Source organism: Protopterus annectens, chromosome 3.part0 (assembly GCF_019279795.1).
Source record: "Protopterus annectens isolate FY-2018-M chromosome 3.part0, PAN1.0, whole genome shotgun sequence".
In the NCBI taxonomy this organism is placed as follows: Eukaryota; Metazoa; Chordata; order Ceratodontiformes; family Protopteridae; genus Protopterus; species Protopterus annectens.
In genome coordinates this window covers 627,247,810-627,272,609 of record NC_056731.1, presented here as the reverse complement: position 1 = coordinate 627,272,609, position 24,800 = coordinate 627,247,810, and positions in this window count along the sequence as shown.

Below are 24,800 nucleotides of genomic sequence, written 5' to 3'. Positions count from 1 at the left end.
ATGTCTGACAGAGTCAGTGTAGGCTTCACCCCCTGTCTACCCCATCAGTATATCAGGATGTCCACAGTACCTCCCCTGTCTCCTATATGTAGGGAACAGGTCAACACTGCCATGTGAAAGTCATGGTATACATCTGCCATGGGAGCCTATCACATCACAAGATTTATCCTATATGACCCCTACCATAACATTGCAACACCATAAGGCACTGTATTCAAAGGGGGCTTGACTAGCACCTTTGTCCCAGCCATTTGAAGGACAACCACTGTCACCCCCTTTAGACTAAGGTGGGGCATCCACCACTCAGTCACATGATAGACCCAGCAGCCTAACTAGGCTGTTATGCAAGGCCATAGCACAGTTTATAGTGAACCCCATTAACAAGGACACTGTTGACCTGCACACACTCCATCACACACAGGCTTTGTGAATGAAGAGTTCATGTCTTTTACACTAAGTTGACCTCTGTGACACAGTCACCAAAGCCATGGATGGGGGGATGACAGTGCAAACTGCCTACCTTGACCTGGACAAAGTCTTTGACAGTATAACCCACCTGGCCATAATAGACTCCCAAGTATGCATCACACCATATGTTACCATAGGGGTAGCACACTGGTGCACTGATACCTATTCCACATAGGGGAATCCACCTCAAGCAGTTGATCCATAACTAGTGGTGTAACCTGTTGTTCTGTGTCTGGGCCTCTGTTATGTGTGATGTACACTTCTGATATGCAGGTAACAGCCATTGGCCTATGGCCTGCCATGTCTGCAGATGATTGCATGTTGTGTGCCATCACCGTATTCCCTAGTGATGTAGATATCTGCCTAGGAGGGTGTCACACAGATAAATGACTGTTGCCAGACACATGGCCTCAGGCCACATACCAGGAAATGCAGTGTCAACCCATTTGGGCAGAGTGATGTCCCCACATATTATCACAGTACTAACAACATCCTAGGCATGCAATCAGTCATGAGGGATCTGTGGACACAGGTCTTTGGCAACATGACATTTCACTGCAATGTTGCTTCCATTGTATGGTAAACCTTCTACATGGCCCACCTCATACATAAGGGTATGTCATCAAGGGACAAGGGGTCAAAACATCCCTGTATACCCCCCAATAAGACCCATTATTGTGTATAATTCCCTGTTTGTCATTCACATCATACAGCACATGCAGCAGCTGGGGATATCACAGAGGTTCTCCACCAGGGAATACCAGGTCCTCAAACATCTACCATACACATATAGGCTATAAGCCAAACCCTCTACCCAGTTTCATACATACTCCTCAGAGGTTTCCTCTGTGGTGCTTAGTCCTGCTTAAACCAGAGCTATTTCCAAAAAAAGAAAAGAAAAAGGGGTGATAGAAAAGTGGTGAAATGGGGACAAGCAGGGAGAAAACAATATGAAAGGCAAGTGGGGATGTGCAGGACGGGTGTAGGAAAGGACAATAGCTCTCCATTTCTTGAGCAGCAGCAGCTGTGCATGATGTGGACAATATGAAATTTGGAGCCTCACACCCCACAGGGAGGGGTGTGGGTGACATAACTTTGTTGCTTAATTGATGGGATGCTTGATTGCTAGCAGTGTTCATGAGGGCAAAATGGACAGCTATGTATGGGGTGAATTTTTCTTTTGGGACAGATGCCAAGTTTTGTTTTTTTTTAGGATGAGAGTGGTATGTTGGGGAAGGGTTGTAGGTAAGTTTGGGGAGGTAAGTTGGGTAGGAGAAGTTGCTTTTGCAGACAGACAAGGCAGTGGACAGTGGTGGTGTATGACACATGAGGGGGCTAAACACCTTAGACAGGGAGGGTGGTTGGGAATCGGAGGACTAAGTGCCCCCAGATGGCAACAGTGGGACTGAGATCCCCACTCACCACTGCCCCTTCACGGCCCCAAAGGTGGCTGTACTGGGGGCTGGGTGCTGGAGCCAGCATGTCCCTCGAGGTGTTCCAGTCTGCCCTCAGTCTGGCACAGTCTGTCATCCTAGTCACGCTGGATGACCCTACACACCATATCTGAAATCTGATCCTGGGTGATGACCTCCTCGCTACACCCACACCCAGGGGGGACACAGGCCCCATCCCCTAGGTGGTTCCACCCATTGGTGGTGCAGGACCAGCAGAGGGAGTAGCTCCAGGTTGGGTCCCAGATGTGCTGGGACCCAGTGCAGCAGCCAGATGAGGTGGACTAGTCAAATCCACCAGAACCAGCCTACCAAATCCTGCTATGGGTTTGAGGTTTGTCAAGGTGTATAGATTTGTTATGAACAGAACATTTAAACATTAGTTGTAGCAACATGCATGGGTGGTGTTCCATTTAACCCAGAACAATAAAGTTGCATAGCATACAGAACACAGGCATAATTGGAATAACAGTCAGTATTATAAAAACATTCCAGTAACAGTTATGGCAAAAGGCCACTGACTGTGGAATTTCAACAAGGTATGTTAGTATGCAACCATTGTAATATATAGCCAATAATACAACACAAGGCCCAACATTAGGTTTTGAGAACAACATATGTGGAAATGAAACCATACCCGTAGTATAAGAATAAATATTTTTGATGCAGATAAGGGTTGGGGGGGAGAGAAAGACATTCCATTACCAACTGTATAGGCTATATTTTTCACAACAGTACTGCTCAATACTCTACATGCCTGCCCTTACTTTATGTCTACATCTGCCCTGCAGCTTTTGTAACATGTACATACCTCTCATGCTGTCCACATGGGATGATATGGGCCAAGCTGTAAGAACTATAGGTACATAACTATAGGTGACTATTACATGTCAGGGGAACATATATGACTAACAAGGTAACCCTGCACTGATGTTGTGTGAGTATGTTAAATGCATACTTCAACTGGATTTATATCAGTGTCTAACGTTATTGGCAACAGTGATCACTAGCCATGACAACATGACACTTGAGAGACATGTATCGTGCACAGTGCAGGGTGTTTATACCTATCCTTCTGTCATTCCTAGGCATGGGGTTAGACTATCAGCACACATTCACAGATGCACCAGGCATACAGCCATACCAACAGTAGAACATTTATCTTTTTCATTTGGAATAGTAGTGTACTTCATGACATTTTATTTAATGGAGTCTTATCACCTTGCTGAGCAATGCTGTTTACACACAAGTACATCTAGACACAGACATTAGTATACCCTTCATACAGCTACTACAGACATTTCTTTACCTGTTAGTCCTATGGGGAGAATATCTGTTAACAATACGTGTCTGTTTCTATAAATAGTCAGTACTACTTGTCTGTTACTATAAATAAATCTTAGTGCCACTTTCTGGATTCAAATCCTGGTCTGTGTGCGGAAAAAGTAACAACATATATATTGCCTATCACACTGAGCTACTGGGACACTGCTGTGTGTTGGTTGACTGATATGTACCTAAAGTTCACCTGGTGACAAAGTCTGACCTGGTAATATAGGTATAGTGTCAGAGACGACTGCAGTGACAGTTGAACATACATGCATTAGATTCATGCATGACAGAGATAGTAGTTGAAGTGTGTATTAATACTTGGAATGCAGGTGTACACAATAAACCCCTACTGGATGGGAATATGTGGGATCTGTACAGACGATATTAGGGTGCTGGGATGTCTATTTGACCCATATACATTTGCAGATGGTATATTTGCAGTCTACAGCTATTACAGTTTCATACTTGCCTGCATCAGCATACCTACGTTCAGGAATGCATATAGCTGAAATGCAAAGGTTAACATAAGACAATCCTGAGGGAAACACACTATAATACCTTACACATTACTATTCAAGGTTCCGATGTTAGTGCAGAACATATATCAAATTGCATTCTATCTTGTAGTACAGCTCCACATCTACACTTTAGCATAACAGTTCTTTATCAGCCAAACATCAGCCACTTCATGGTGGTATACCCATATTTGCTTTGTAACACCTGCAAAATTGGATTTCTTCAACAGCAGACTAGAATACACACAACAATTGGCAGAACAAACCTATGTTGAGGGTGACATGTCACAGTGATTTATTTCATTCACAATTCTGACTGCAGCTGTATTGTATTTCCTGTAGATCATGAATGAATTTCATTTATTCCCTTCACATTTTGAATGACGGTATACCTTATTACAATATCCTTAGTTTTAATGCAGTATACTTATGTCATTCCTACACATTATTACTACAGTATTAGCTTTCTTTCATCAACATTAGTATGCTTCATGCCTTCATCTGTATTGAACAGTACCTAGCATTACTCACTTATATCACTCCGTGTCTAAGAATGCATTCATTGCAGTACACTCAGAACAGAATATATCTAATGACAGTTACTACTGTACTCTTTCTTATTTATATTACTATATATTGCAAGATAGATCTGTCCTCACCATGCTGTCGGCGCATCCTCGCTAGGTACCCTGCATGGGCCTCCAAGTTGTGATCCCTCTCCTCTGCAGCTGTAGGGAGGGAAGTACTTGAATTTGGTAAATCACTGATTCCTATATTTACAAACATCTGGGGCATTTTAGTCTCGAGCATCTTGGGTCCACTGGACCAAAATACCCCCCTTTCTATGCTTCAGGTCATCATAATGATGATGGACCTGCTCACCAGTGTGGGGGATTCCAGTTGCATTGGTGAGGTCATATGTCTGCCAATCCTAGGCCTCTGATTTTTACTCGGACCCCTGGTGCTGGCCCTGCAGCAGCTGGTCGTCATGATTTTTAACAAGGAGCCCAACCATGACCTTGGACTCCAGTATGCCCCAGTGCTGCGCCTGGAGGTGCGCACCCTCTCCAACTCCAGCCATAGCTCCTGCAGTGATCAAACTCCAACAGGTTCTGGATGTATTCCCACCTGTTCAGTTTAAATAAGGCTGTTTTCCCTCACTTGGCCACCATTGGTCCATTTTTGGAAATACTCAGCTCCACTTAGCATTGCGCAGACCTCCTGAGCTTAGCTGAGGAGTGCTTCAACATGTGCTGCTTAGCAATGCTTAGCGGTGCGCAAACTCACTTAACTGAGCTGAGGACTGCTCAAACCAGGACTGCTTAGCAGTGCTCATACCAGATAAGCAGAGCTGCATGGTGCTAAGTACTGCTAAAACAGGTCTTGTTTAAACATTGCTTGGCTTGGCTTAGCAGTGCTTAACAGAGCTTAGCTAAGGGCATACCAGACTATTAAATAATACATAGAACACATATTGACATTAATTGCTCATTAATAATAATTTATTATTATGTGTATGTATTTTACTTTACATGACCTAACCCTATGTATTTTAATTACATTATCTTGGGGTGTGACTCTACTGTATTAGACACTTGTGTTTAACTGGAGCTTTTCTCCTCGTATCTCCACTGACAATGGGATTCTGGACCAGCTGCACTAACCTGGCTAACAAATATCAATAACAACGTCGATAAATAAAAAAATGTATATATAAATGCTATCTGATGTAAAAGCTGAATGGCCTGTCTGAGTATTCAAAGTGTGCACCTACTGCCCATGAAGCTTTGAGTCTAACCATTCAGCTAACATGGATGTGATGAGTTCAGCTATACATTTCTATATAGCTTTTCATTATGTTTAAGCATTCCTGAGTGACGCGCTGAGCAGCGCAAACCATAGCTATGTTTAAACTTGACCTTTTCCATTAAAATTAAAAGCATTCAGTTTCTATTTTTAGATGTCTGGCACATGTTCATTGCTAAGCACTGTGCTGTGCCTCTCAAGCAAACACAAAAAAAAGCAGAATTAAAAAAAAGGAACAATGGCTTTTTCACATTTAATTTCAGTTCCATTCGGCACTCTGACAGTGCAGGGTATGTGTTACGGACACTGTAACACACCTCCTACATATACATTGCAGAACTGGCTGAGTATATTACTATTTTAGAGCCATCCAGCACTTTCACACTGCAGAGGTTGTGTTGCACATCTCTGAGCACTGTAACACACCTCCTACACTGATTCAATAACCATGTACACAGCTCTCCTTTAGTAGTGTGCCTTCATTAATATGCAAGGCGTGTTGTCAAGGGGGAACTGCAGACACAGCCATAGTACACTCCATGTAGGGCTTGCACTATTCCTACATGGAGTTTATTAAATTTGGAGGCCCATATATTCTGCCTGTATTATATCCCTCCCCAATCTACTTGTGAGATGTGCACTCCATAGCTACTGTTCAAATTCCTTATCATATCCTTACAAACCATTTTATAATCTGGATAATAGCATTTACACAATATTTCCAAATCCAAGAATACAGCTTCCTGAAACTTAAGTAGTGGTAATTTCTCAAACACTACTCATTTCCTTTTCTCCCTGCCATATAAATGCCATATACATTGACTAATTATATTTTTGATTATTTTTGTGAACTCTCTTGACAGACTAGACAAGTGCACTTGATAGAAATATAAACACAAGGGCAATATAAACACCTTCATTACTGCACCTTCTAGTCCATGTCCAGTAGCAAATGCTTTTAACACTTCAACACATTCTTTAATTCAGCTCTATCTGCATTATTCTAGGCTACTATATCATATTCCTGCATGGGTTTAAAGTTAATACTTAAGCACTTAATCAAACCATTGCTACATATCCCAGGATACTGAGTCCTTAGTTGTTCCAAAGGATCATTCATAGATAATTATAAAAGTTTTGTCAATATTAAATTTATAGCCAGTCTTCCAAAAATTAGGGCAAACAACTTCTGGGGGTCTTCATCCAGACTTGTTAAGTAAACCAATGTCACCCCCAAACACACCTCTCAAATGTCCAGATTTTCGTAGAATGTCCACATTTTTTGCTCATATTTTGGGTCTGTTCCTCATGAAATTTGTGGTTTTCTGGATTTTTGTGGCAAATCACTAAGGCTTGACTTCACTAAATAATGACAGGCATTTCAGTTTCAGACGTCATATCCTTCAGAAAATGCATGGTAACATAAGACCTTTTATTCTAACAACTGTCTAAGCCTCTTTGAACAATATTTAAAATCTGTCCCTATTTTTGGGGCTTTGTCCCACCATTATTTTTGTCTTTGTCCAATATTTTGTGTTAACAGGTTGAGATCTATGCCCCCAAAAATGACAACTTAATTTCCCCACCACACGAGCTATGATACATAATCCTAGAGGTCCCCATAGCTTAATGGTTCAATATGCATTGTAACAAATGAAGAAGATACTAGATATCCTTGCCTGGTTTATTTATAAGGCCAAAAGGACCTAGACAGAAAACTGGCTCCATTTTGAAATGTCAACTCTCAAAATAGAGAATGCCAAAAAGACAAAAAAAAAAAAAAAAAAGGGGTGTATTTCAAAAATCAGTCTTCTCCTTAAAACTTCTTTTTTGCAGGGGGGCAAGCCCCCTGCATTCACACACCCACTGAACTTATATATACCAATTCCAAGATTTCCATGCTTCAGAGAAGAGGGAATATTCAGAGAAATGACACATAGTATATGTAAATCTGATCTTTCAGCCATTCATTTTCTGCATTTCAGGACTTGCTCTAGCGGGTCCTGTCATTTAATTCTGGAGCTATAGCTTTCATAAGCATTTGCCACCAGCTCTATAAATCACTGTGGTAAATCTAACCTCAACAGCACATATAAGAAATAGTTCTGGCCAACAACAATATCAAATACTTTTTTCTGCCTCTAAATGTACTGCCTCTAACTGCTGCCCACCTTTTATTTAGTCTTCAACAGTTAGTATCAGTGTTTTATATATATTATCCACTATCTGCCTATGTGTAATGAATCCCCATTGATCTAGATGTATTAAATCCAGCAGCACCCTCTTTAATCTATTTGCAAAATTTTCTGTAAAACATTTATCATAATTCAATATAGATACTGAACTGTAAGATGCTGATGAGGCATGGTTCTTTCTATCTTTATATATTATAACTATTGCATCTTCTCCTCCTCTCCTCTCCCCCCTCATAGACAGTTCCTCTCCCCTTCACCAAAGCAATATTACACCATCTAGCCTCTTCTCCCTACAACCAGTACCAACCACAGAAATTCAGAGACTCCTCATAAAATTAATACCACGCTCTCTCTCCTCTGATGACCTCCCACCAGAATACTTAAAACTCACTGCTGAGGCCATAGCATACCCCATTAGCATTCTAATCAACTGCTCAGTTACAGAACCCTATGTTCCAAACCGCTGAAAAAAATCCATCATCACCCCGCTTCACAAAAGAGGTTACTCCAATGAACCCTCTTACTATCGCCCAATCTCTATCCTCTCCCCATTATCCACACTCCTCGAAAAGTGCATCCATAAACAGTTGCTTCACCATCTCACACACAACAACCTACTCACCCCCACCCAATATGGCTTTTGCCCTCACACATCACAAGCACTGCACTTATCTCTTTCATGGATACTATACAGAGATCCATTGACTCCGGTAATATTACTTTGGTACTACTACGAGACCTGTTGAAGGCTTTTGATACAGTATCACACAAAAAAACTTCTACAACACCTTTCTAATATTGGCTGCACCCTGTCCACCCACCAATTGTTTAATAGCTACCTCACTAACAGGCAACAATTTGTAGAATGGCAAAATACCCTATCAGAATACCAAACCAACCAAACTGGAGTACCAAAAGGGTCCATACTTGGACCTTTACTCTTTAACATATTTACCAACAACCTTCACGCTGCTTCTCCTCTTAACTATTTCATCCAGTATGCAGATGATACCATCGTCTTCTCCTCAAATAACCTACAACACCTCCAGCAAATAACCCAAGATACCCTCACTGCAGTCAAAGCCTGGGTAACCGAATAGCAATTACTTCTTAATGCCAAAAAACAAAGCTTCTACTCTTCCTAGCAAAACCCCTCTTATCTGACTCCCACTTTCTTATTTTCTCCCAAAGCAACCCAGAAATTGAAATCGTATCCCATGCTAAACTAGTAGGTATTACCATTGACAATAAATACCACATTGGTAATGCCATTAAAAAAAACACTGCAAATTAGGTGCCCTATACAGATATAAACATTTCATAGACAGCACCACCAAAAAGCTCTCACCAACACTTACTTGCTCCCCTGCCTGTTATGCAGTGGCCCCATTTTTACTAACCTGCACTCATCTCTACAAAATAAGCTCCAGTCATGCTACCATAAAATTGCCAAAGTTGCCACAGGGAGCTCATACCACTCACATCACTGCCAAGCCTTAAATGAATTAAACTGGCTGCAATTTCCACATCACCTTAACCTCATTCAACTGTCCATAGCACATAAAACTGTCTAGAATCCAAACAACTGCCCTGCCCTTAAGAACATTTTAATACCCTATAGCCCCACCAGAACCCTTTGTTCTGAAAACAAACAATTCATAATTGCACATGTACCAAACAAAAGAGCCGGACACTGTTTTTACTAATACACTGTAGCTAAACTATAGAACTCACTTCCAACCAACATAAACACCATTAGCTGATTCAAAAAATTTAAATTCAACCTAAAGAACTACCTACTAAACACTAAAACCTGCCCCTGCATCTATCCAAATAGATAAACATCCTACTCTCCTTGAGCCTTCCTCTAGCGTACCCCAATCTATACCCATCAAAACCAGTAGGAAACTCTTTCTGATCTAGAAGTTATTTTAAACAACTCTGTTCTTACTATAAATCTCATTAACCTTAACTATCATTCTAACCCCTCACCACTATAAAACTGCCCCACTAGTGATTTTTCTTTCCCTTTATTAATTCTTTCAGCCTAACACTACCCCTCTAATGATCTTTTCCTTTCTTAACTTTCAACCTATTTCAATATTTACAAAAAAAAGTATCTATGTCCCCTGGATTTACTATTCCTCTGTGCAGGACTTGCTTAGTCCTGCACAGAGGCGGACGTTTAGGAGCAGGATGACAGCGCGCTATGCATAGTAATGAGGCATGCTGCCTGAGCTCTTAATCCTACACGGAGCATGTAAGAGTGCAGGGGGCGTGTCTGAGAGCAGAGCTCTCAGAATATACACACCCCTGTAATAAAGAACAGCAGAAAGGGGTAAGAAATGAGCGAGACCACTCATAGGTGTCCGCATATCCCCACCAAAATTCCCCCTCATGTACAACAGCAAGTAATCACCCATAAAATGAACAAACCCTTACTTTTTTTTATTTTAAAATCCGATTAAAGCTAACTGCAGGTGCGCAGGTGTCCCATCGCTTAGCTACGGTTAATGCAGCTTAAATGGCTGAAGAGAATAACAAGGAAGATGTATGCAAATGAAGCAACATAGCAACAGTGTAGTGGGCAGTGCATTTGCCTTACAAGCAGGCATTCCCGGTTTGAGTCCCACTGCAGCACATTTCATTTTTCATGGCAAAGCACATTATGACTAATATTTATGTTGCATAACCCACTAAATAACATATATATGAACTGGAGTACTGCAGTAAATGCACATGTGAGGTGTCAATGTCATAATGAATAAAGCACTAGTAAGCAGGTTTAAGCACCAATAAGCAGTAGTAAGCATATTTAAGCACTAGTAAGCGAGTTTAACCTCATTTGCCAGGGGTAAGCAATGCCCACACAGGTTAAGCAATTTTGAAGCTAACTCTCTGTAAGCATATGTTACCAGAAGTTAGCATTGCTTACCCTCACGCAAATCCAAGGAAACCTGCTTACAACTACTCAAAAGTGCCTTAATCACTCTGTATCCAATGGCCCTTGTTCTGCCCAGCAACAAAATAAACAGCTATGCAGGTCTCAAACCCAGGACCCTATACACCATAGTCAACCACCAAGCCAACAAGGAAGTGCAGAAAAATGAGGTATCAGCAAACAAGTCTTCACCATAGTAAAACCAAACTAAACCGGTGAAAGGAATCAGTATACAGACATATGTGCCTTAACCAACTACATAACATAAATACGTAAACTGGAGTACAGCAGTAAGGCCAGAAGTCATGTGTAATTGTAATAGAGTGTTGAAGTCCCCAATAAAACACAAGGACCCCATACAGTGTACATACACATGAATCATGGATACCAGGCATACATATAAGGTGTAATGAATAATAACTCAATGCCAAAAAGGAATTATAATGCAAAGTCTAATGTAAGCAACTCTAAGCATTGCACAGCACAGCTTAGGAGGTGTAAGCAATGTGTAGGCCAGCTAACTCAATGTGCCCAGTGTCATACCCCTTTAAACAATGCCAGCCCTAGGTAAGCAGGTATGCCCATAGCCTAGCCTTTTCAAAACTGGCCAATCACAGAAAAGTGCAGGAAATCAGCCCTAGGCGGGAATACATCTCATAACTGGTTGTAGCTTCCCCTTGCAGGCACAATGTCAGTAAGGGGAGAAGATGTACACTTTCAGGTGCAGTGCTGGTGCATCCAGGAGTCCAAAGTCATGGCAGGACTCCTTGTCAAAGACCATGATAAGAGACTGCTGCAGTTCCAGTACCAGGGCTCCCAAAAAAAGGCAGAGGCCTGGGACCATCTTGCCAGTGACCTCACCAGTGCCACTGGCATACCCCAAACTGGTGAGCAGGTCAGGCATCACTATGCCGACCTGAAGCGGCATAAGAGGGACCTCTTGGAGGAGTGGATCCAAGAGGCTATAGCGGCAGGGGATGTTTCAGTTGTGTGTAAGTATCACCCCACTATGTGTGTAATAATTGCCAGCTGAGGTATATCATGGATAGGTATGGCTAAATATTCCTCTTATGTCCCCCACAGCTGCAATGGAGCGGGCCACGAACCAGGAGCCCCACGTCAGTCACCTGGTGAGGTTGCGAAGCGAGGCAGGTCAGTAATACTCATGCATTTACTGTCATAGGAAATAAAACTAAAAGAAGTAGTAAATGAATTGCCTGTATAAAACCTGTATTGTTCAAGGCAAGTACTGCATACACTAAAGAATATAGCAGGAAGAGTCTCATATCATTTGTATGTCAATAAAAGTATAATAGCCTGACAATAAAGGTCTAACTGCTGGACTGCATGTGTATACTCTGGTATCATATGGTAATGTAGATTCACAATCATGTAATAGTACTGTTGTGTTAAGTACTGTTACCCACACCATGCACCATAAATTGAATGTGTAGGAATGCCTGTATATGACAGGTGTAATCCCCAGAGGCCATTTAGTACAACTGAGAGACGCATAGACAGTAAACAGTGAAAATGCAGACAACAAAACCCAAATAGCACATGCAACTGAGATATAAACTGTTGTTTTTTTTTAGCACACACAGCCATGGGTCGAATCCTGCCAGTGGTAGTACTCTGCATACAGAATCATACCCCACAACTGTACAGATATGTCCAGTAAAGTGGCCCATATCTGTTGCCTATCAACCTGTTCCCCTGGGGAATCAGTGGGATGATCCCAGATGTATAGGCAACAAACAGGGAATACAAGTGATTTGACACACATCTATGAGAACAAAGCTGGCACACTAGCAATTCCCCAATACCTTATGAGACTAAGAAGCCACATATGTCCCATCTATACCCCATCTTGTCAAGCTGTCGTCAGAGTGTGTACAGTAACAGAGTGACATGTATGTGCATAATAGTAATGTGGAATCTGGTACTGTGTATGGAACATTCAGGTAGTGCTAATAAATGTTTCTCCCACAGGACTGTCACAATCCAACACTGTGCCCAGAAATACAAGAATGATACCCAGTACTGGTACTGTTTACAATGGTATTATATGGCAGTGCGACTGATGCAGTTGCTCTAAATAATGAGGTATTACACATTACTGTTGCCCACACTGTCCTACAACATATAACTGCCTAGGAAATCTGTATAAGAGTGTTGTAATACAAGGTCAGAATGCAAAAGCACAGGGGATTAATAAGACAGAAAGCAGATAGGAGATATACAGCAATATCTAAATAGCAGACACAACTGTGATGGACAGTTTAAGCTGTAGCAGACACAGCCATGGTCTGAATCCTGGGAGTGGATTTAGGCTGCATACAGACTCATACCCCACAACTGTACAGATGAGGCCAGAATGTCCAGTATATGGGCCCATATCTGCTGCCTGTCCCCCTGGTAAGTCAGTGGGATGATCCCAGATGTTTAGCCAGCAAACAGGGAATACAAGTGATTGTCAAACATCTATGAGAACAAACCTGTCACTGTAGCAACCCCTGAAACTGTTAGGAGAGTAATAAGCCAAGTATGTCCTATCTACACCCCCATGTTGTCAAGCTGTGACCAGAGTGTGTACAGTAACAGAGTGAGATGTATGTGCATAATACTAATGTGTAATCTGGAAGTTTAGGATATGAGCACCGTGCTGATAAATAAAGACCATAATAACCTGTACTGGTACTGTTCACTCTGGTATTGTAGGGAATTGTGAGTGTTGCAGTTTCTCTGAATAATAATGTATCACTGATCACTGTCACCCAGACTGTGCTACATAATATAACTGTGTAGGAAAGCATGTACATGTGTGTGTGTCAGGTCATTAAAGGTCGAAGAGGGCAATATTCTAGATATGTCCCAGCACACCTGCATATGGTCAATACATGGCCAGAGTCTGTTCAGAAAGAGTTGGATAGCTATGTGCACAACATCAACCCGGAATCTGGGAGTATGTGTAGAAACAGTTAGTTAGTGTTATCAAACATTCCCTCCACAGGAATACCAGGTAAGACGTGTATACTGCAGGTAAAACCAGTTCATGTATAATGATAACAACAGCCATATCACTGTCCATACTAAGGCTACAGGGTAGTGTAGTAAGACTTGTAAGGTACAGATAACAGCACTGACTAGGAGAGTAATGTGGACTACAGGAATATACTAGTTGTTAATTGACATCTTTCTCCCCCCCAACAAATCTCCAACAATAATCAACATACCCACCCCAACTGGTATGTAATGACACCTATGTTCTGATAATGTCCAACTGTTTGATAAATATATTAATTGCTCCCATGCATGTGCTATAATGGCATATTCCAACATTGGTGGTATGGTGCCATCAATGTACTTGCATGCTTTTCTTATTACTACTGTGGTCCTATATATGCATGTGTTCTGTTTGCTATGCAACGGTTCCATATCTGGTGTATGGGTTAATGGGAATATCTATGCATGCTGTTATACTTAACCCTGGAATGTGTTGACGAATACTAACCCACATATGATGATGAAATCTAAACACTATAGCACATTTTGGAAGGCTGGTCACAGTGGACCTATCTGTCCTACCTCAGCTGGCCATGGCACCAGGCACCAGCACGTTTGGGGCCCTGCCCGGGACCTCCCTGTCCTTTGGTCCTGCACCACTGCCTCAGGGGATGGGGCTCACCCCCCTGGGAGTGGGCGTGGACAGGGACTTGTCACCAGTCGACAGGTCGGGGTCATAGTGCATAGAGAGCTCAACCAGCAGCTTGGTGATCTTCTACACCAACTCGAGGGCCATGTGTCGCAACTAGAGCATCAGTCTGGCTAATCAACTTAGCCCACAGCACAGCCACCAATTGGGGCTGTGAAAGTGCAGTGGTGACTGCCCATGGGTGGCGACCTCAGTCCTACTGTTTCCACAAGGGGGCTCATGGGCTTCCGATTTCCCAACACACCTCCCCATCAAGGTGTTTACCCCCCACATGTGTCATATACCGCCCCTGTATGCGTCTTGTTTGTCTTGTCTGTTAACCTACCCAACCTACCTCCCCAAATATACTTACTACCCTACCCCAACATCCCATTTTCACCTGAAAAAAACAGAAAGGGCAATCTGTTCCCAAAAAAAAATCTCGCCCCATACATAGCTGTCCATTTCACACACGTGTCCACTGGACACATGTAATCAGGTCTCATTGGGATCACAACTTATTATTGTTGTCCTCACCCCTCTCTCAGGGGTTTGAGTGTCCAAATCTACCTCCAAATTCAGTGTATATGCACAGCAGTTGCTGTAGTAGAAATGGGCAGCTATGGACCTTCCCCAGACCCTTCCTGCAAATCCCTAGCTATTTCCCCTACTGTCTTACCCTTTTTGTGCCCCTTTTTCACTACTTTCCTATCAATCCTTTTTTTCTTTTCTTTTAAAGAAAGTAGCATGGGGTAAGCAGGAGCCAGCACTTTTAAGCCGTAGTAAGCATGTTTCAGCCTGTTTGTGTGGGGTTAAGCAATTCCTACACTGGTTAAGCAATGTAGAAGCTAACTGAGTATAAGAAACTGTAACCAGAAGTTATCATTGCTTACCTCCACACAAACCCATGCAAACCCGCTTACAACTGCTCAAAAGTACTAATCATTCTGTATCCAATGGCCCTTGTTCTGCCCAGCAACCAAATAAACAGCCTTTGCAAGACTCAGATCCAGGACCCTGCACACCATAGCCAAAGTGATTTACCACTAAGGCATGTCAGATATACATAACCCTAATGTTTTCACAAACATATCCTCCAACCCAGCCATTCAACAGTACAGGAAATGTATTTCTACATGTAGACGTATGTGTGTGTGTGTGTATGTATATTAATATCTAAATAGATAAAACATATCCTATATATGTAGATATAGATATTAATATATAGAACTATATGCATATATATATATATATATATATATATATATATATATATATAAACATATATACATACAAGAACCCGCGGTGGTGGTGCTGCGGTAGCGTTGTCGCCTCACAGTAAGACGCTCTCCGGTTCGATTCTCAGCTAGAGCGTCTTCTACATGGAGACATGCATGAATGGGCGTACCTTCGTTGAAGGTTGTGCATCAGGCCTGGCAAGCCGGTACTTAAAAATCAACTGCCAATCATTAGCGGACCGGAGTTCCGCTGTGGCGACCCCTAACCGGGAAAAGCCGAAAGACACAAACAAAAGACACAAACATACAAATGCCTACATCTACATCTATATATATATATATCTACATCTATATGTCTAAATATATACAGCAAGTTATATATATATATATATATATATATATATATATATATATATATATATATATATGTGTGTGTGTAAGCAGATATATATAGCTATGTAGGTATATACGGACATAGTTATATTTATGTACATATCTATATAGGTATATATGGACATACATCTGTAGATAATGGGTAAATAACAAAAACATTTATGTCCACATGCACCGTTAATGGGGTTGAGAGGCCACGAACAATATATGTCTTGTCCGAATAGGTATAACCCCCAGCCAAATAGGTCCACCCTGCAATACACTACCAAGTGTTACAAATCCCATAACCAGGACCTGACTCGACATGGGCATCTCTAGGATACATATACACAGACACATATATGCAGATACTGATATACATACATATATATATATATATATATATATATATATATATATATATATATATATACATATATCTATACATGCATATAGACATATGTAACTACACATACACACGCAGAGATATGTATAGTAAGATACATATGTAGTAGGTGCACACAATATAGAGCAGCCACTATTCCTACAGTTACCACCTTACCAACTGAAGACTGCATGAGCCACCCATATAAATGACAATCATTGCCTGCAACATATACCCACAGAGAAATCAAAGGATATAACGCCACACACAGGTTTGCATAAATGGGAAAGCTTTATTTGTGTACTATTACAGTTGTATATGCCATGTGGTATAGCTGTTTAGACACAGACATCTACATAAACTGAGTAATGCAACTGTGAAACAGTTATACTAATACAGTAGTCTGGAAAAGTTAACAAATGTTGCAGTCCAGGCCAAGGCCATCAAGCACTACAATAGTAAAGACAGACTGGGCCACAGGATATCAAACAGTCAACAGTAAGTCATGCAGATGTATAGTTCAGCAGACTCTATCTACACCCTGTAGGCAATTCCTAGGGGGTAAGGACCTCACTTGACACAATGGGATGTAACTGTTACATAACAAAGCACAACTGACACCATCAGAAGCACACTGAGAAACAGAACAGTCTGTATGGCAGTAGGACTGCATTTAACCAAGGTGGATTGTATGGTAATGTACATCCATATACCTTAAGGCAGCTCACTCCTGATGGTCTTCGGGACTTTGGGCTTTCAGGATTCTGCAGCGCTCCCATATACATATATGTAAATATAGATATATGTATATATAGATATAGATATATATGTATATATAGATATATGTATATAGCTATATATGTATGCACATCCTATGTGTACAGATATTCCTTGTTATGTTGGTATATATGTAGATATCAATAACTATATGTGCATACATATCTATTCTGATATACCTACTACTGTCAATATATATGTAGATATCCATACGTATATGTGCATATATATCTCTATCAGTATATGTGTAGACATATATTGCTCAGTATATGTACATATCTGGGTGTTTAATTGTATAGCTATGTACATATACATATCCATCTATGTATGTTGATATGTATATGTGTATGTCTATATAGATATCTGGATAATACTATGTACATATATCCTCCCCATATGTCATGAACATGGAGTGTAGCCCTACCTCAGACCCTATCGTCCCAACTTTGTGAGTGCAAGGGGATGTCAGGTATGTATAGCAGGTATATTTGTAGGCTATTGCTACTGTAATAGGGAGTGCCTTCACAGACATGGTGTGTGTGGGAGGTCCGTCTGCTTTTAACATGTGCGCCATTGGCTACTGACAGACATCCAAAGGACATCATAGTACAGTACCACTGCTAGAATGTATTATCCTGTGGACTACAGCAGGGATAATGGCTAATATCGTGGATAGTCTGACACACTCTGGACAGTCCAGAGGTATACACATAACCCTTAATGTAAGACATGTGGGCCAATCCTGACAATGTGGATGTTAACAGCCATGTAGATGGGTATAACATGTAACTACTGGTATACATGTGCCCCATAGGTTATGCATTAGCACATCCTTGCCTGTCCTGCCACATACTAACCACTGGTACAGAGGTGGCATGGCCACAAAATACCCAGTAGATATTGACATACATCTGTACAGCATACCACTGCTCTGTCTGACATACATGACTGTTATGGTGGCCTGGCTTCAGTACATTTGGCAAGATTCTGGACATTACATCTCACTGGGTGAGTACACTAAGCTGCTAGGCATGTTACAAAGCACTGTGCAGGCTACAGGCAGACCAGATCAACACTGCCTACATTTCCTATGGGGAATGCATGTACCTGCGTATATAGCAGGGTCCACAGGCATGCTATAGCACAGAGTAACATACACCTGTGTGAAAGTGCATAACCACATCCAATGTGAACACAGCCACAGCCACATATGGCATGCTAGCATATTATTACAGTATATGGACTATCTGTTCAACACCAACGTCATATGTGCCACTAACACACTAACCCTACATATACTGGGCCACTACACAGTGTGCTCCGGATGCCTGTCTGTGGAATGGGACATGTCGTGTATGGTGTAAATTGTGACACACAATGCATACATGCCGTTCTGGTTGGTCCAAGCATTGTTGTTTTGGATGATGAAGGTTTATCTAGGTTTCAAAGTTTGATTGTAAGTTATACGTTTTTGTCGAAAACATAGGTTGTTCGCCACATACTTGATCTGAGGTTGTCATTAGTGGCGATGACAGGCCAGTTTTAATTAGAGTGCTAGGATGGCAGGTAATCTCTGCACATGTCGGTGGGAAGCTGCGCTTGTTTCTGCTTGCCTTCTGTAGATTAGTATTAAGGGCGTTACCAATAAAACCAAATTTAAGTATGGGTTTATGTTTGGTGTGCTCCGGTCATTAAAGATTTCCAAACAATGGGCATCGAGGCAGCTCTGTGGGGTAGTTCTTCCACATAAAACATCTGTTTAGGAAGTTTGCTTCTGGTAGAAGTAGTCATGTCTTTACTGACGAGGTGGGAGAGTCTAATCAGTTGGCCTCGGACTACGTTCTTTTTAACAAAAAACGGATGCTGACTTCCAAAGTCCAGGTAGTTTCTGTAAGTCTTTTTTCTATGTACATTGGAAGACAGAGTGCCTGTGGCTGGATCAAGGGTGATGACTGTGTCCAGGAATGATAATACAGACCCGACCTGAGACTGTGAATTTGGGGAAAGGCATACTGGCAGGGATTTCCAAGTAAGAGTTGTCACGGCTCAGTGGTGGTGCCAGCTTCGCCTGAACAAATCGTCTGTGTAACGTCAGTGCGTCTGTACAGGCGTTACGCGGGCGACGTTACAACTGTCGGGGCGTACCACCGCGAAACTTGTTGCTCGGCTGAAATCTGCCGGTATGCGGTCGGTCTCGACGTCGTCTGGCGTTCTGGACACAGTCATCACCAGGCTCAGCCACCTTCTGATGCTCAGTATTACATGAAAAAAGACACAGGCTGTTTCTGGACTTTGGAGGTCGGCATCGCTGACCAACGTGGTCGGGCTTAACTGTTCGAACTCTCCGCTGCCTCGTCGTGAACGGTGACTGCAACGAAGCAGGCAAACAGATGTTTTGGCGGTTCACCCGCAGAGGCGATGCTGTTGAAGGTGGCAATGACGATACGCAAACATAAACCAGCTGCTTAAACGTGTGGCGGCTAATGCTGGCGCGGAAGGGCCTGACGACTCGCGTCTGGTTACCGTCCGGCAACGCTCCCCAAAAAGCTGACGCAATCGCCGCTGGTCAGACGGCATGTGGCGACAACCGTTTTCGTGCAAAAAGCAGACTTCGACTTTGGCCGGATAAACTTTCGTCATCCCAGCTGTGTCGCGCGAGCCAGCCAGGCGGCATCAGTGTGGACGTTGCGTTCTCACGTACACGGGAGACGGTTCACTGCTGGCGTTAAGTCTTCGAACCTTCCACTGCCATTAATGGGTTGATATGCGCGGCTGTTGCTCCGGCTGCAACTGCTGTCGACGTAACGAAAACTCGATCGTTCAGGAAACGCAACTGCTCATCGAAAACAGACACAACAATATACTGCTGGTGGACGCAGCCTGATGCCGTGGTTCAGTAGCGGTCTGGACAGAATGATGTTTTGCCGGGGAACTGTGATTCTGGCGGGAATGAGAGGGTAAGTGGCGGCTCGGCACAGGGGCGACTCTGCCTGGACGCAATGACAATGTCGTCGGAAATGGCCCTGCATGGCGGTGTTCTGTCGTTTTACCGGTAATGGTGTGCTGCAATATGCAACATGCAATAAATGCCTGTATGACCGGAACAACTGTGTTGCAATCACTGCAGTAACGGCGTCTTCTGTTTGGACACGCTGGGCGTTAACTGTGCCGCCACAGATCTGTTCTTGTGGTCACCTGTTGCTGTTCGTCGTGTGCGGCCTCATGTTACATGATTTGTTGCTGTTTTGCGTGCTTTCGGTTGTCTTTATAGTGCGGTTGTCTGGTCACGCGGCTCTTCCTCGCGGTTTCCACCGATGATGAGCACGGACTCAACCCATCAACTCGGTTGGTTGTGTATGGTCACTATACTACGGTGAACTACGGTATCGATACCTCAACCGGCTGCTGATGAAACTAACGGTCTAAACTGTAATGAGCATGCTTTCACTCGTGTGCGTGTGTGCTGTGGACATTGCTTCTGTTCGTGGACGGTGACGACCTGCACGACGACAAACGCTGCTGTATTTTACTGCGAAGAAATCCCAGTAACTCAAAGGGATGTTTCTCTTAATTTTGTTTTTGCCTCTAGTGTTCAGTACAGTAGTTTGTGTTTTTTATATATATATATATATATATATATACATATATCTATACATGCATATAGACATATGTAACTACACATACACACGCAGAGATATGTATAGTAAGATACATATGTAGTAGGTGCACACAATATAGAGCAGCCACTATTCCTACAGTTACCACCTTACCAACTGAAGACTGCATGAGCCACCCATATAAATGACAATCATTGCCTGCAACATATACCCACAGAGAAATCAAAGGATATAACGCCACACACAGGTTTGCATAAATGGGAAAGCTTTATTTGTGTACTATTACAGTTGTATATGCCATGTGGTATAGCTATTTAGACACAGACATCTACATAAACTGAGTAATGCAACTGTGAAACAGTTATACTAATACAGTAGTCTGGAAAAGTTAACAAATGTTGCAGTCCAGGCCAAGGCCATCAAGCACTACAATAGTAAAGACAGACTGGGCCACAGGATATCAAACAGTCAACAGTAAGTCATGCAGATGTATAGTTCAGCAGACTCTATCTACACCCTGTAGGCAATTCCTAGGGGGTAAGGACCTCACTTGACACAATGGGATGTAACTGTTACATAACAAAGCACAACTGACACCATCAGAAGCACACTGAGAAACAGAACAGTCTGTATGGCAGTAGGACTGCATTTAACCAAGGTGGATTGTATGGTAATGTACATCCATATACCTTAAGGCAGCTCACTCCTGATGGTCTTTGGGACTTTGGGCTTTCAGGATTCTGCAGCGCTCCCATATACATATATGTAAATATAGATATATGTATATATAGATATAGATATATGTATATATAGATATATGTATATAGCTATATATGTATGCACATCCTATGTGTACAGATATTCCTTGTTATGTTGGTATATATGTAGATATCAATAACTATATGTGCATACATATCTATTCTGATATACCTACTACTGTCAATATATATGTAGATATCCATACGTATATGTGCATATATATCTCTATCAGTATATGTGTAGACATATATTGCTCAGTATATGTACATATCTGGGTGTTTAATTGTATAGCTATGTACATATACATATCCATCTATGTATGTTGATATGTATATGTGTATGTCTATATAGATATCTGGATAATACTATGTACATATATCCTCCCCATATGTCATGAACATGGAGTGTAGCCCTACCTCAGACCCTATCGTCCCAACTTTGTAGTGCAAGGGGATGTCAGGTATGTATAGCAGGTATATTTGTAGGCTATTGCTACTGTAATAGGGAGTGCCTTCACAGACATGGTGTGTGTGGGAGGTCACGTCTGCTTTTAACATGTGCGCCATTGGCTACTGACAGACATCCAAAGGACATCATAGTACAGTACCACTGCTAGAATGTATTGCTCCTGTGGACTACAGCAGGGATAATGGCTAATATACGTGGATAGTCTGACACACTCTGGACAGTCCAGAGGTATACACATAACCCCTTAATGTAAGACATGTGGGCCAATCCTGACAATGTGGATGTTAACAGCCATGTAGATGGGTATAACATGTAACTACTGGTATACATGTGCCCCCATAGGTTATGCATTCGCACATCCTTGCCTGTCCTGCCACATACTAACCACTGGTACAGAGGTGCCATGGCCACAAAATACCCACTAGATATTGACATACATCTGTACAGCATACCACTGCTCTGTCTGACATACATGACTGTTATGGTGGCCTGGCTTCAGTACATTTGGCAAGATTCTGGACATTACATCTCACTGGGTGAGTACACTAAGCTGCTAGGCATGTTACAAAGCACTGTGCAGGCTACAGGCAGACCAGATCAACACTCGCCTACATTTCCTATGGGGGAATGCACATGTACCTGCGTATATAGCAGGGTCTACAGGCATGCCATAGCACAGAGTAACATACACCTGTGTGAAAGTGCATAACCACATCCAATGTGAACACAGCCACAGCCACATATGGCATGCTAGCGTATTATTACAGTATATGGACTATCTGTTCAACACCAACCTCATATGTGCCACTAACACACTAACCCTACATATACTGGGCCACTACACAGTGTGCTCCGATGCCTGTCTGTGGAATGGGACATGTGCGTGTATGGCCCTACAATCATGTCAGCCGATAGGGTAACATACAGTGGAGCAGCATGTAACATCAGATAGAACAGGACCAAGAACAATGACATCTACCATAGTCTGTACACAGGCCAAGGTACATATTAACAATACACACAGTGCCGACAATCACCATAAGTTCACAGACCTCAGTACTGTACACACAAGCACAAAATGTCCAGGTTATGTCATCAAATATAACCCCTACTATACATAACATGTGTAGCAGCCTGATATCTCAATGGCTTGTTATCAGATATGATGTCACTAATGATGGTGTACAGCTCATATGCACCCCTTACTTCATGACATATGCACAAAGTTTTACAGGGTTGTGGCTGGAGGCACACACACAGGGCCAATATTGACATGTTGCTGTGATAACCTCATACATTTACTGTTGTAACTGGGTTTGTTGCAACATATGTCCTATGAGGGGTATTAAGTCAGTAGCTCTCATGGCTGTCACCATCTACAGACTGCAATCTTCACACTGCCTTCTGCAGTTCATAGATAGGTGCTCTGTGGGTAACACCTGAAACAAAAGGCACCACACACTGGCCAGTCTGCAGATGACCCTACAGATGGGTGCTCCCTCATAAACATAGCACTGACATGGCAGGTATGAAAACATGTAGGACAGCCATATCCACACATACCCTGTTAAACCAACATTACTCCAAATGCAGTATAGCAGCACTTGCAGTCTGTGGTCAGGTCATGCACATCCCCCTCCTTTGTGTTGGCCTGTTTCCACAGTGTATGTTGTTAAAGGTAAATCCCCAATCCATCTGATATGCTGTTTGCCAAAAAACAGATCGAGTTGCTCCTCACAGTGAATGCAAGCCCCAACACTAACATGATGTTCCTAGATATTGGTGTGTGTCTCCATGCAATTGGTATGGGAATGTTACCACAACTGTTCCACATGCAATCAGCTAGAGGAGGGCTGCAATATGTGCAAAGGTCATCAGCTGATGCTGAGCATCACTTAAAATACACATGCTGCTGCCTAAGCAATGCAGGTGTAAGTCTCCACATCCACCAGAGAGGGAGTGAGATAGGCAGGCAGAGGCACAGAAAAGCCAGGGAGGGTTGGTTGAGTAAACCTTAAGCATGTTTCTGTCACACACCTACCAGTACAGGGTATCAAACCCCTGAAGACTATGTAGTGCTATCATATGTCCATGCACTTAGTGGATGCACCACATAGGTTACTTGTTGGGGAGCCCTCAGAATGTATATGTGATGGTGAGTGACATCTGCAACAGGGATATGGTAGCTATGTGGTAGGTCTAGTACAAGTGCTTGACCGCATGAACAGGTGTCAGCGTCAACACAGCCACACTCTCACAGGGACGCACACACATTGACACACTTGGCAGGGCCAGTAATACAACTCATCACTACTGTGCAGGTATCACATGCACCACAGGGGCCATACAGAGATTATATGTGCAAAGGGTATGTGGAGGTGTCTGACATCAGATAGCATGCTTCAGTATACCAATGGGGGTTGTAGTGATTGTGAATGTGGTCATACGCATCATACACCACACACACAGACACGGGTGCCAGTACTGACATGCATGGATGTACTGCTTCACAGGTGTGTTGTGGTCAATGGTGGCAGATGGCTATACAAGGCTAGGTGATGGGTATACCTTGGCATCAGGCCACATGACAATGGTCAGCAATGTGGCTCAGGGGTGTAGTGTCTGGAGTTGCCCACACAGGTGGGTATTGTATTCAACATCCAGTCACCCGAGTGACTATTGCATGTGGCCAATGCTGTGCATTGCTTGCTATGTATGTGTTCCTTAGTCCATGAAATGGACAGTGTCTGGGATGTGCACACCTCCCACATGCATGTACAGT